Raw genomic sequence first — 14,586 nt, 5'->3', positions numbered from 1 at the left:
GGCTCTGGCCCCAAGACTTGGAAAACAGGCCATGATTGATTGAAGGACTGGGGAGACTGTTCTTTCACCTCAGATACCCTCTCACTTTCGCAGACTGAGGCTGCTTTCTATTTGTGGTCAAACTTCTGGCTGGAACATCTAGAATTCTGTCTACCTGGAGGGTCCCTCTGACCCAGGGCGCTACGCTCTCATGCCGGGATTCTCTGTTATTTTGGCAGGAGAGGAAACTAGGAAGTGTTGGCTCCCTGGAGGGCAGAGAGTAGGGAGTGGGTGATGGGGAGAGAACATGTAACTGATAAAGGATTTGCACTCTTTGGATTAGATACTGATTGCCAGCACTACTTTTGCATAAAGTCTTTTCAAGACCAACAAGTCATGGTCTTTCCTCCTCAGACCTTCTGTTAAACTCTTTGAGTTTCAAGAAACAGACCTCACTCAGTTTCCATGGGTGTGTTTGTCTGTAAAGACAACTGGACTCTAATGGGAACCCAGGGATGGCAGCATACTTAGCTCCACCAAAGCCAGAAGAGGGATGACAGCCGGAACCCCAGGACAGCGACAGTCGTCTTTCCTCCTCCAGGTCCCTTGGCTCCAGGGGCTCTTCCATGCCATGTCATATGGAGACCAACCCCCCCCCCCCTTGGCCGGTGGACCTGCTGGAACATCCGTAACCTTGGACCACCCACGACTTCTGAGCACCGGTACTCCGTGGAGTACCTGCTGGCTCCATGGCCCTGCTTGCCAGCCAACAATCTGTGGATTTCTTTTTTCTTTTCAGTTTCTCTTTCTGCCCCAAACCCTCTCTTCATAACCTCCACTTCACATTCCTGCTTGGCTAGAATCTTCTTGCAATATTACTTGCCCACTGCTGGTTCAGGCAGCCGCAGCCAGATGGCCGTGGTCATGTGGTATCACGGTTGCTTCTGATTGAGGAATGTCCCTTGGTAGAGGGCTCTGGGCTGCTGCCATAGCCCCCACCTCCCCTGCCCCCCTCACCTCCCTGAGGAGGGCACTGTAGGCACCGGTGGCATTAGGGGACCTGTTTTGTCCACTTAGGGGCTCTGCTTTCAGGATGCAGACTCTGAGGAGGAAGGGCCTTAAAAATCATCTAGTCTAGAGTCTCTGTGAGGCTGAGGTTCCTGGCACCATATTCTGGCCAGTGCATCGTCCAGCCTCTTTCTGAACCCCCCTATGACGAGGTGCCCAATGCCGCCTAAAGCAGTCCAGTCTACCTGTCATCCACTCTGCCCCTGAGCGAAATTCTCCTTGGAGTGAGCTTGAATCTGACTGCCTGGAGTCTCCCGCCTTGGCCCTATTCCATCCTTCCAGGCCTTAATGGGCACGTTTAATGCCTTTTTAATATTACTCCCTCTTAAATAACAGAAGATGGTTTTCTTGCATTTTTCCCTTCAAGAACTAAGTACCTTCCCGTTTTTCTGAGCACTCCCACGTGACTTATTTTGAGTTATCTTAGCACGCTATCCTTCTCCCTGCAGTGTGGTCTCATTTGCCCAGGTCCGTTTTGAAGTGTGGCCCCAGAGGAGAAGCTGAGGACTCTGGGGGTGGGCTGACAAGTTCCCGGCCCGATGTGGCCAGGGCTGCTCCCATTCGAGATTTCTGATTAAACTTGTTCCTCTTACACTTTCTTCCAGCCAAGTGTTCCGTGGGCCGCAACGATCCTGCTGGGTAGCACACTGTCATCAGCAATGCTTATGTTTTTAGGATGTGCGTATTGTTAAAACGGAATCAGCCAAAGACCAGTAGGAAGCACCTGCTGTCTGACACACACACAGAGAGTCCGACTTACCGGCTTGCTGCAGCAAGACAGGACACTGCAGAGGAAAGGTGGCCAAGGCGGAGGAGGAGCGCCTCTTCCCGAAGTTGTGTGGTCCTGAGGAAGGGTTCTGAGAGGTCCGCAGGGAACAGCCACCCGTTCTGGACTGGTTGCTTTCTGAGGTGGGGTCAGGGGAGGAAGGAGGGATGAAGTGCTGTCTGTCACAGGCGAGCGCAGCTTAGCAATTGGTAACGCTCAGTACCAGACGGGTTTAGCAAAGTGGGCCTGTGGCGCCACTGGGACAAAAGCAGTAGTCACTCATTTTACAGCCGCTGCATGACCTTGGGAGAAGCGAGGTCTCCTGTGAGCTTTGCAGCTGCTTTTAACCATGTGTTTTTAGCCTGAGTAACTGTAGGACTCCTTTTTGCTTTTTCAGTCTGAGCTGGTTTTCACTCCTAGATGGCTGCTCATTTTTTCAGTATCTTTGTGGAGTCAAGGCTTTAGGAGGCAGGAGTGGGGCTGAGCATCTTCCCCACATTCCCACATGTGTTCACAAGGTGGCTGCAGGTGAGATGCCCAGGACAATCACACGGGCGCCATGACGGTTCTTGCACTGACTTTCCTCTTTTTATTTCTACTGTCATTCTTATTCAGGCCCCTGCTTGGGCTGTGGCCACAATCTCCAAGTGCCTCCAGACCTATCGTCTGAGCCCCAGATCCGTTCATCCAGCTTTCTGCCAGATAAGCCCCTGGGAGGTCCAACCGGCCCCTCAGATCCAACACCACAAAACTCAGCTGTCTTGTCTCCAGCCCCCACCCTCGGTTACTGCTTGTGCCTTCTAGGTGCTGTGGGTGCATTGCACCTCCAACCACCCAGTCATCAGGCCAAACAAGCAGGGATCCTCCTCACCCAAGATGCCTCCCTCAGCTGTATGCCCAAATGGTTGCCGTCACTCGTCAGTTCTTCCTCCTAAATAGCTTTCAAACCTGCTTCTCCTCTCCCTCTCTTGGGTCCTTTGAGCTTTTGCTTGGATTAGTCCAAAAGTCTCTAAACATATCCCTCTCCAGTCTCTTCTCCTTCTAATCTACTAAATGCCCTGCAGCCAGAGAGAAAATTTTAAAATGCAAATCTGATCCTCTCCCTCCCTACATAACATCCTGTAATAGCTTCCCATAACCTAGTGTGAAATCTGAAATATCTCACACGGCACATGAGGCTTTTCTTCTGATGGGGCCTGTTTCCCCAGCCTCTTTTCTTCCACACCTTCCCTTGTGCCATATGGTCCAGCCACAGAAAACCGCCGGCAGCTCCCTGACTGGCTGCCCTTCAGCCCATCAAGCAGACTTTTGACAGGCTGTTTCCTCTGTTTCCTCCATGTCAGATCGTGGAAGAATACTAACTGTTACCACTTATTGATCACGTACCATGGGTCAGGCACTCTGCTCGTCTCTTTACGTGCATTATCATCACAATTCTGTAAAATAGCTACTATCATTATCTCTATTGTACAGATGAAGAAACTGGGTTTAAAAGAGGGTAAGGGGCTGACCCAAGGTCAACAGCTGATACGCGACAGAGCGGGATGTGCATCTAGCTTTGCAGTGAGACAGACATCTCTTCCTTGCATATGACCAATTCCAGGCATGCTCCGAAACCCAATTGCTACATCCCTTTATCCTGACCCCTTCCCTGCCCTCTCCCTCATCAGCAGGTAGGTAATTCTCTCCTTCCTGCGTCTTGTACGTAATTGTATTATATCAACAATCTCCTTGCTGTACTGGGCTCGCAGGCAGTACCTACCCACACATCACAGCCCCCTCTAAGTAGTCATGCTTTGTGCGGTAGGTACTGCCCACAGTCCAGGCTGTGGCTGATTGAACATGGAACACACATGGAATATAGCTGTGGTGTATAGGTCCACACGTCTAACCTGAGAGCTCCCAGAAAGCTGTGCCAGCCATGGAAACGCTCCACTTAGATCTCCTTCAAAAGAACCTGCCACAGGAAATGTAATTGACTGACAGCCTCTAGCAGCGACTTTTGGATCCACAATGGCATTCACATGTCTCCCCTCAGCCAATGAGCACAGCAGGGGGACAAAGGATGGTTGTTCCTGCCCCATGCGGGGCTCCTTTACTGGGCAACTGTAGCTTGGGAGGCTGTCACTCGGCCTGGCTAAGACTCTCTGAACAGCACTGCAGGCTGACACTCTTCCTTCCCACTCTCCTTTCACCAGGGTCAGACATCCATCACGGTCTAAATGCCATCCCCGCCTGCTCCTGCTTCTTCCTCCTTTATCTTTCATAGGCATTTCCTCCTCAGTAAATTTCTTGTACATCAAATCCTTTTTAGTGTCTGCTTCTTGGAGGAAGCAGAGGCAGAAACCATCTTTATGGACCTGACGCATAGCAAGTGGCCAATAAATGTTTGCTGAGTAAAGGAAGGAATGAACCATCTCTCAACTGTTGCAATCTCTCCCCAGCCCATTTCTGCACCACCGCCAGATCAATCTTCCTAGGACATGCCTTTGTGCATGTCACTTCCTTTCCTCCCCAGAGCAAAGCCATGGCAGATGAAAGAGAAGAGAATCCAATGTTTCAGTTTTTTAAAATGTGATCATGTATCATAATGGTATTGATGAGGCAGCATGCAATCTCTCCTATTACAAGTTTAAGAAAAGGAGAAATTCAAAATGGCGCTATGACAGTTGACCGTTGAGTAATAGAAATGGGTTTGATAATATTTTTAGAAAATGGGAACTTTACCAGCGCGTGAAAGGCCTTGTTCCTCCCACCCCAACATGATTTCCTTTGAGAGTTCTGTGTGCCAGGCTTGGGGGTCTTCTTTCTCCCCAGAAAGACTCAGAATCCTCGTCTATCCCCTGAGGCACCAGTTTCCCCCAGAGTTAACCTTTAACTCAGAATTCCACATCTCCCATAGTTGCCCACTTCTTAGGGGAGGCATCAGGCCTGCCGCAGTGCTCACCCCAAGGGGGACCATTCCCGACGTAATTTCTGAGGATGGCAGCCCGTTGAGTTGTGCAGTGCCCAGGCCTGTGCAAAGGTTCCTTGCCCAGGGCAGTCCTCAGGAAAACCTCTCCCTCCCCAGACTCGATAGCTTGAAACCAACCCCAAACAATTCTTGCATGATCAGTTGCATTCTGCCTTCCCTGGCAAATTTCCTTGAAAAAGACTATTCATGTAGTGTTTCTGGCATAACAGTCCAAGAAAGGGTTATAATAAGCATTATCTTGAAGCCTTAAATACAGTCTCTGGCTCTGCAAATACCATAATGACAGACTCACATTCTCAATCCTAGGAAATTGTGTGGGCACTGGAGCTCAGAAACGTCCTAGGCGTGTCAACAAACTTGCTTCTTCTTTGTGTCTGGGATCCAAGGAGAAAATGGGGGTGTGTGGGGGGGTTTTCCATGTGTCAGTTCACACAATGCTCTCAGGGAGGCACAGAGAGGATCCCTATAACTGTGCTTCTGTGATGAGAAGGTAGGCAACACATCTTTGGGGGTTGCTTGGTGCCTCTGGGCTATGGGGCTAGGTACCGTATCAGGGTCAGGTTTTAGTAAATTAGTGGCCAGAAGTGGAGACAGGAGAGGCCTGGCAGATGAAACAGAGAGTCTCCGTGCAGAGAAATGTGGTCCAAAATATGGCTACTGCTGGAATTGGAGACACGGGCTCAAATGACGTCAAAGGGTTACTGAGGGGTCTCCTCGCTAGAACCAGGAAACTGAACGTCCATCTTTTCTTGCGTGTGCCGCCCTCTCCCGGGCCTGCCCCTTCTCCCTCATTCCCTCTGGGTAGTTGCGATGGGCCTATCTAGCCATTCCCAGGGCCCGAGCCGCACTTGTTCTCAAGAAATCGACTCCAATACTTGCTTCAAATCCATACATACCTTTATTCCACAGAACGTAAATGTTTTCGAGGAATTCAAGAAGTGCAAAGTTTTTCAAGCCTTCTATTTTAATAGGTAAAAAGGAAGGCCCAGGTAAAGGCTTTCTGCTGTGAGCCTTTTTGTAAATCACACCCAGTTTGTAAAGCCAGCTTTCTTATATATCGAGTTCCTTAAGGCTTGGGTAAAACTACATTTTCCTAAGGACTTCATGTTAAAACTTTGGAATTCTTGGGAGCTACTTCATCTTTCAGGATTTTTGCAAGGGACACAGAATGGTGGCCCATGAGTCTGGCTCTGTGGGGGCACTTGTCAGGCTCTAGTACTGGCCCTGATACGGGCCTGGACAGTGGGGTGGGGTGAGGCGGGGCCAGAGTCACTTCCTGGGGGTGTCACTGTCATAGTTGGAATGCCCAGTTTCCCAGAGCGCCTCCTTTTCATGCCAGGCCTCCAGGCTTAGGACTGGATTCCATGAAACTGCAATGGCCAGAGCTGGACTTGCAGGCTTCACCAGAAGAATGGCCTGGGAGGGATGAGGCAGCAGAATCCCTCCCTTGAGCAAACTCTCCATGAGTTGCAGCTTTGCAATCACTTTTACGGGCTGATATTGTGGCACAATGGGTGCTCAGACTAAGATGAAAATTCATTACCAGAAGCAAAGGGAAGCTGAGGGTCCATCTATTTGATCTGTCAGCAGTTGAAATCTTAGTGTTGTGTTCGTCAGCCCCAGCTGCTATAACAAAATGCCATAGATGGAGTGGCCTCAAAACAGAAATTTACTTCTTGCAGTTCTGGAGGCTGGAAGTCCAAGATCAAGGGCCTGGTCCGATCCTGGTGAGGACTCCCTTCCCAGCTTGCAAATGGGGCCACCTTCTCGCTGTGTCCTCCCATGGCACAGAGAGAGGACGCAAGCTCGCTGGTGTCTCTTCTTATAAGGACACGAATCCTAATAGACCGAGGCGCTACCCGTGACCACATTTAACCGTAAGTGCTTCCTTATAGGCCTTATCGCCACACACAGTCACACTGGGGTGTTAGGGCTTCAACAGAGGGATGTGGGGGCTCAGCCCATAGCAGCGATCAAACAGCGAGACACTCAAAGAAGAGGGTGCCTTCTGAGGTGTTTGCTGCCTCCCTCAGTCCCCCACAAAGTCCCAGGCTGCATTCTCTGGTCTAGCCACGCCTCCGGTTCCTGCCCCCATCTCAGAGCCTGGCTGGCTTCTGCCATACCACCCAGAGAAGCAGGGTGGGAGCCCCTGACGTATGGTGAGGCATGCAGGCTGGCAGAGCTGTCTGGACAGCAGTCTGTCTGGTGAGCTGAGCCCTCCAGCACCTTGCTGATTCCCACTTGTCCCTGTTCCCCCGTCTCAGCCACTGGTCAGGCCCTGGGTGAGCCTGGGGAAAGGGTAAGAGGAAGCCGACAGTGACAACTCTCGTCTGTTCTTGGCAGAAGCGAGCTCCTAACCTGGGGACAGACCACAGACACCTTACAGAGTTGGTGAAGCCTGGGCAGGCTTCCTCATACAGTTCACAGGTTAAACCATTGACACGTGGGGGCCTTTGTCTGTCCCGGCTGTAATGCAGAGAAAGTTCATCCTATGTGAAAGCCCAGGTTAATGTGCGCGATAAAAGTAAGAGTGAATAGAAAACACCGGGCTTTGCCTAACAACGCACATAGCTCAAATGATAGCCACAGAAAACTCGCCAATTTCCTTTCTTCTTCCTTTTTTTCCCCCTGGAAAGCACTGCAGTCTCCACTCCAGCTCTCCCGGCTGCACTCCCAACCCACCCCCGTGGCTGCTGTCCTTTCTCTGCCTTTGTTTTACAGCAGTGAGTGGCACTGCCCTTTGAAGGCTCAGGGGACATTCTTCCATTGTCAGACCATCAGCCACACCACTCAGGCTGCCCCCACTTAAGATTTTATTCTTCTAGCAATGAGTCATTGTTTCCATCTCGTCCCTGTGCTTCCTGCAAGGCGATAAGGCAAGGAAAAGAAAGGAGGGGCAGCCGGCCAGCTCATGTGGCACCATGTGGGCCCGGGTGGGCTCCAGCAATGAGTCTGCAGGGGAAAGGGGCGGGGTAGGAAAGGCAGGAAGGGAAACAGGTCCGCTGCCCTGGACAGGGGCCAAAGCCATGCCTCTATGGGGGTGGGAGGGTCACATGCAACTTCAGAGTCCCCTGGGTATGTGCAATTAACAGAGCATGAGTTTTGGGCTCTAATAGGTCTGGCTTTGAAGTCCAGACCCACTGCTTCTAGCATCCTGGGCACGGTCCCCAGCCTCTGAGAACCTCAGCTTCTTTATCAGGGATCCCAAAGCTTCAGAAGTTATCACGAAGGCTACAAGACTTGACTTGTGCAAAGTCCCTAGAACAGGGCCTGGCATAAAATAGCAGCTGGGCATTTGTTAGGTTTCCTCTTTCCCTCTCCTATCTTCCTTATCCGTTTTCCCCTCCTAGTAGGAGAGCAATGGTCCCTGCACAAGGATACCGTTCTCAGAAAGGTTTGGCACAGTGTCCAGCCATCTCACAAAGGTAGGCTGCCACGCACACATAATGGAAATGATCGGGCGTGGAAAGAGGAACAGATCTGGAGAAGATCTGGGAACAAATGAGCCCAGGCCCTGTCCCAAGGGGGGAACCTAAGCACCCTCATTTGTTTTATCTCCACGCTGTGCTTGCCAGTGCTTTATTAGTTAATTCTCACAGCTCAGACTCGTGGCAAGAATCGGAATACCTCTTTAAAGGCAGCTGTTACCATCATTCAGCTCCATAGTCATCGTTCAATTATTTATTATGTTTGAGGCCTTCTTCCAAACACCTTATATTTACTTCGGTCTGGAAAGCTAAAGACTGAGAGAGGCAGCTTGAGAGGTCCCTAAAGTCGGACACACAAGGCTCGGGGAGCAAGTGCTTGTTTATACAATTCCAGCGTTGTAGGTTTAGGAAGGGACTGGTGACATTGGAGCCAGAGGACTTTTAGGTTAAATGAAAGGAAATGCTATTTTGTTTCCAGCAAGCAATAAACTCACAGAAATCATTATTCAAGAGGGAGCCAGAGTGTGAGGGCAGAAAGTACATGAAAAGAAGTTTCAGGTAAATTCATGGTTGGCTGATCTCTGTGTGGGGTATCCCATGACCCTGTGAACTTGCCACCAGGAAGGACATCCAGCATTTTGCAGGGACTAAAGAAGGAGAACTCTGTACCCTTGGGCCTTGGGTTTTGGCCCAGACAGCAATTCACATGCCCATGGATTCTCCTGGATTTCTTAGATTTGTGATTTTTCAATATGGTTATCCTGAACTGGGGAGAGGGGACCCTGGAGCAACCCTGGAGGAAGGGGCTTTCTAGCAGTGGGGTAAGAATTTTCCAGGCAGCAAACTGAACAGGAATTTTTTTTTTCCTGCCTAAAATTCCAAAGGCCTACACCCTTTTAGGACTGCAGCGATTTCGCAAGAGCATGGAGCATTTGCATTGCAAAGAAGTTGCTGGACCATTTCACTTACTGCAGTTTCTGCCCTAACAATTTTGTGCAATAGCAATTAGATTCAGAAATAGAAACAATGACGGTGCTAGAAATGCAGTTGCTGAGCTATGTATCTTTGAGGCAAAACAGTCTAGGTACCCAAGGGCTGAACGTTTACTTGTTTACGCAATAAATTTTTGAGTACCAACTCTGAGCCATGTGCCTTGGATCCAAGGATGAATAAGATGAAATATCTGCCCGCTGAGAGTTTAGCCAGTGGGAAAAACACGCAAACAGCTCCAACGTTGTGAGTGTTATAGGAGCAGGGAGAACAGAGGCTCCATCCCCATCTGTAGGAGTCAGGATTTGAAGGACAATCAGGAGTTCCCTGGTAGAGGTGAGAAGGGGAAGAGAGGGATTCATGCAGACAAGAGAGTGTGGAATATTTGGAGAGGTGCTAGAATTGTCTATGGGTGGAGCTCAGACTGCCTGAGAAAAAGTGGCAGCAGGTGAGTCTGAAAAGAAGATGAGATAATGAAGACATTGAAGGTGGCGATGCAAGCTAAGGAGCTTGGTGCTGATCCTGGAAGGGAAGCTGGAAAGAGGGGTGATCAGATTCCAGTGGTAGGGAGGGCATCAGGGACACCCTAGATGAGGGTGAGGATATGAGAAAGGTGACTATTATAATATCCAAGAGAGCGATGACGAGGAACTAAAAGAAAGTCCCGAGGTCATTCAAAATGTAGGACCAATAGGCCTTAGTCACCAGCAGCATATAGGGGAGGGAGAAATGGGGGGGAAGTCAGGGGTGACTTCCTCGTTTCTTTGAGTGGATGGAAGCACCATTCACTGAATGACAATTGGGTTTAAAGGAAGAATGTGACGGAGAAAATGACGATTTAAGTTTATGATATGTTGCACTTGCTTTCTGTATGGGAAAGACAAACAGAGGTACCCATCAGGCTGTGTGTACAGAAATCAGTGTTCCTGAGAGAGATGTGATCTGGAGATCTCAGGTCCCAAAGACATCAGAAGATGGAGGGCAGAGCTTGCCAAGGGAGAGCCCCAACACGTACAGAGGAGAGAGCTGAGGATGTCATTCCAGAGAATGCCAGGGCAGAGGAAAATGAACCCACCACGCAGGGCAAGCAAAGAGGTAAGAGAAGATGTCTTATCAGACAACAATGGAAGGGTGAATTCTGAAGAAAAGGGAAGTGTTGAACAGTGTCCCACAATCCAAAGGTCAAGGAATATAAGGACTAAAAAGAAGCCATTAGGTCTGGCACCTGGGTCATTAGAGGTGACCAGGTGAAAGAAGATTCTGTGAGGGTATTTGTGGAGGAGCCCGAAAGTAGCAGTTCAAGAAGTGAATGAAAACAGAAGTGGTGACCGTAGGTAGACTATTCCATCCGGAAACTCAGGAAGGGACAGAAAGAGCTTGGAGCATGTGTGGAGAAGGAAAATTCAATAGAAGAGAGTTGAACATACTTATTGCACAGGAGAAACAGACTGTAAAGGAGATTTAAGAAAGAGAAAAGAACTAGTGGAGCAAGCATGCATAGGATGCTCAGCGCTGAACTCAGAAACCACAGGCTCCATTTTACCTCCCTGTTCCATCCCTTCTTTGCAATCCTACAACATTCACTTGGACCACTCATCTAATATCTTATCTTCCATAATTAATTTTGAATCTCTTCCAGAGCAAGCACTCTATTTTAAACATTTTTTATTGTAATCCACGGTGCTTCTTTTTTATATAGAACTCGGTTTCATAGTATTGTTCTAATTGAGGTATAAGTTACATAAAGGGCACAAAGAGTGTACGGCTTGATGGATGTTTACATATGTATACACCCATGAGACCACTACTACAACACACAGAATATTCCAGCACACAAGAGAGCTCTCTCTGGCCCCGCCCCAGGTGGCATGCCACCCCAATATAATCACCATTCTGACCTCCATCGCAGTATAGTTTTGCCTGCTCTCGGCCTTCTCATAAATAAAGGCACATGTCGTAGGTTCTTTTGTATCTAGTGTCTTTCTCTCACCAGTATGTCTTTCTTTGTGTGCAATGGTTAGCAAGTCCTTTTGCATTGCTATGAAGTATGCCATTGTGTGAAGATAGTTCAGGTTTTCGCTTTGTTGAGAGATACCGGGGTTTTTCCTGGGTTGGGGTTGTTAGAAACAGTGCTGCCATGAACATTCTTGTATGTTTTCACTGGAGGTCATAGAACTCATCCTGTTGGGTGTATGCCCAAGAACAGTACAGCAGCGTCAGAGGGCAGACATTTGGTCAGCTTTGGTAGATGCTGCCAGAGTGTCTGTGTCAATTTACATTCCCACTCGCAATGTCTGAGCGCTCTGGATGTGCAGTATTTTTAAATACAATGCAATTCGATGAGGAATGCTCAAACCACTGAAAAGAACAACTGCTGTCAAGAACCCTCAACACTTCAGACGTATCTATTCTTATTTAACAATTACTATGGGAATAACACACCAACCACTAAGACTTCTATTACAGAAGGCCGTGCTGACGTAGTTTAAGTTCCTGAATAGAAAATAAGTAAATTTCTTTATATATGACTTCATCATGTATGATTGGCACTAACGTAAAAAGGCTCTCTTGCCTTGCATTCAGATTCATAAGATTTTAACAGTCAATCATGGATCTGATTTTTCCTGGGAGCTGGCAGAACTACCTGATCCTAATAAGATGAAGTGTGCACATCTTGGATATCTCAGGAGTCACCATTAATTCAATTATTCATTCATTTGTTCACTCTACAGATATCCATTGGGCAGCTATTCTGTGCCAAGAATCCACTAGGGAAAGGGGTTTGGGGGGAGGGGACATAAAGCATTAGTGATGGATTCCGCCCCCAAAGAACTTAGTCAAGAAGAAGACATGGATACAAAGAACTACACTGCAGAGTAGAAAGATAGAAAGTCTCACACTTCATTGAAAAGGCTTTTACTAGGGCTGAGCAGATACTACCAACTTAGGTGGAACTTTAGCAAAAGAAGCTGCCGTTTAGTATGTCAATTGTTTAATCCCTGGGGGGAGAGAGCAGGCCACATGAGGGCAGATCTTTATTCTCAAACCACTTGAGCATTCCCTCAGTGTAAGCCTTGTAGGCATCCATTACTTAAAGGGGAAAAGAAGTGACAGGAACTTTTTTGGGGTTTGACAAAACCTTCTCTTCCAAATACCCCTAGGGAGAAATTGGGCCAATTTGCTTCAAGTCAAAGAAACTCTTGGAACCTAGGAGTCCTAGACCCTGACATATTTATAATCTTTCCAATTACTGAGATGGTTCTGAATGATATTGGCTGGCAGGAAAAGGCACAAAGACCCCCAAGAGAAACTCACTGAAGTCAATGCTAGGCCTAGATGGGAATGCTGATTGTGGCACAGGAAGTAACCAGGGACTGAAGCCTCTCTCTCTGGACCCACCACACCAGCACGAAGGACCTACTTTGGATACTGTGGCTGAGTATGTGGGTGTGACCTTGGAGTCTAAGCAGAGAGCATCCTCAGCTGCACACAGCTCAGGAGAGAGTGGGATGTGAACATTTTAACAGCTGAGTTCCTATTCACACTTCAAGCTGCAGAAGAGTTTCATGCCAATTATAGGCTGTAGCAGATATTGCTGGTTATTATAGCAGAGTTTCACCCTATTTTCCATCCAGATCCCTTTACTATTCTTGTGAACATCAGCTTCTGTGGCCTTCCTCCAGGAAAACTGTCAGGAAAAGTGGACGGTTCTGTATATTCTGCTTCTCTGTTCATCTTAGAATGAATACTTGATTGGCTTACTTCACTCTTCAAAGTAGGTCGTAGCAGAGTACTTCCACGGTGGTGAAACAAGCTTATCTAAAGAGCAAGCAAAGAGTAGAGATCAGCACACAGCGAAGAACACAGTCCACGCTTACCTGAGTATTCTGTCCGTGGGTTGAAAAGATAGACTGTCTCATGTCTAGCTCTTGAATTGTACTGTACCAATCTGGGCTGCTGCCCTCCATGGTTGGTGTACAGTGTCATTCTGGGATTTTTCACTATCCTCTGAGGGATACCATTTACTTGTGTCCTACGTTGAAACTTCCATTTTGTTTTATCTTTCCCTTTCTCAGAAATGGTTACATGAAAAACACATTTTTTGAGACTTTGCAGGTCTGAAAATGTCTTTTCTATCTTTGCATTTGTTTGATAATTTGGCTGGGTATAGAACTCTAGATTGGAGAGCATTTTCTTTCAGAATTTTGAACACATTGCCCCATATTCTCTTGCCCCACTTTCCAGGGGTACTATTAAAAAGTCCAAAGCCATTCCAATTTCTGATTTTTTGGTATATGACTTTTTTCCTTCTCTGGAATCTTGTAAGACTACTTCCCCTCATTTGTTGAAAATTTCCAATGAGGTACCTTAATGTGGATCTATTTTTATTCATTGTGTTGAGTATTTGATGTATTCTTTGAAGGTGGAGACTTTTGTCTTTTATTTCTGTGAAATTTGGAGGAATAATTTCACTTGTGATTATCTTTTTTTCTGTTTTCTCTCTCTCTGGAACTCCTATTATGTAGATATTGGAATTTTTAGACTAATTTTTCTTTTTTTCTGATTTTTCTTTTTCTTTTCTAATTTTTATATCTCTCTGACTTTCTGCTCTACTTTCTAGGAGATTTACTGTTGAGTTTTTCATTTCTGCTGCTTTTAATTTGCAAGAATTCCATTTTGGCCTCGGAATATTCCTTTTTCCCCTCCCCCCCTCGGATGTAGTATCTTCTCTTATCTTTGTTAAAATATACCTACACTTTAATTCTCTCCTTGCATGTTTTCAGTCTCCCACATGCTATTTTTATTTCAGTCTGTTTGTTGTTTGTGTTGGTGTTCATCGGCCACATTGCCAGCTCTCCTCAGATGTTTGGTAGTACTGGGATATCTGATCATGATTAACAGTACGGGACTATTAATCTGATTGGGAGCTCTTTAGCTGATTAAAAACGCTGGGCCAGTGGGTGGAGCTTTGGACTTTGTGCTGCGATGTAGGATTGTTGAAGAACCTCCAATGTTAGTATTCCTAGGTCTGTCCCTCTTGAGCTACACAAATTCCCTAAGCACTCTAAGTGCTTAAAAAAAACTACCTGACATATAGCAAGTGCTCAATACATGTTAGCTGTTGTAATTATTATAGAAAACTTGTACCCAGAGAAGCAAATATATATACAACTCAACAAATCAAAAGCTCATACCCTTGCAAGGAACTTCATAAAGATTTACGAAGGCGCAATCATTTTCAGAGATTTTGGGCACAAACTTTAAGTGGTGGCTTTGATGTTTCATAATTGGTGGGTAGACGTTGGAGAAAATGAATGGGAGGAAGGTGCTTGGGGCCAACATAGAAGAGGATGGGAAGACAGTGGACTGAGAGGGAGGAA

General features: G+C 47.3%; 1 protein-coding gene across 3 annotated transcripts in view; it reads right to left on the bottom strand.

The window, feature by feature from the left end:
- Positions 1-14,586, bottom strand: part of MAB21L3 (mab-21 like 3) — a 165,715-nt gene that overhangs the window by 76,220 nt on the left and 74,909 nt on the right. Inside the window, exon 7 of one of the 3 annotated variants that reach the window (XM_033092783.1) lies at positions 7,543-13,024. The exons of the other annotated variants lie outside the window; for them this stretch is intronic. The gene's annotated coding sequence lies outside the window, so the exon portion shown is untranslated. Of the gene's footprint in view, positions 1-7,542; positions 13,025-14,586 lie in introns of those variants that run through there. 3 annotated transcript variants of the gene reach the window in all.

Source organism: Rhinolophus ferrumequinum, chromosome 22, assembly GCF_004115265.2.
Source record: "Rhinolophus ferrumequinum isolate MPI-CBG mRhiFer1 chromosome 22, mRhiFer1_v1.p, whole genome shotgun sequence".
In the NCBI taxonomy this organism is placed as follows: Eukaryota; Metazoa; Chordata; class Mammalia; order Chiroptera; family Rhinolophidae; genus Rhinolophus; species Rhinolophus ferrumequinum.
Note: the sequence above shows the minus strand (reverse complement) of the source record. Positions and strands in the feature narration are given on the sequence as shown.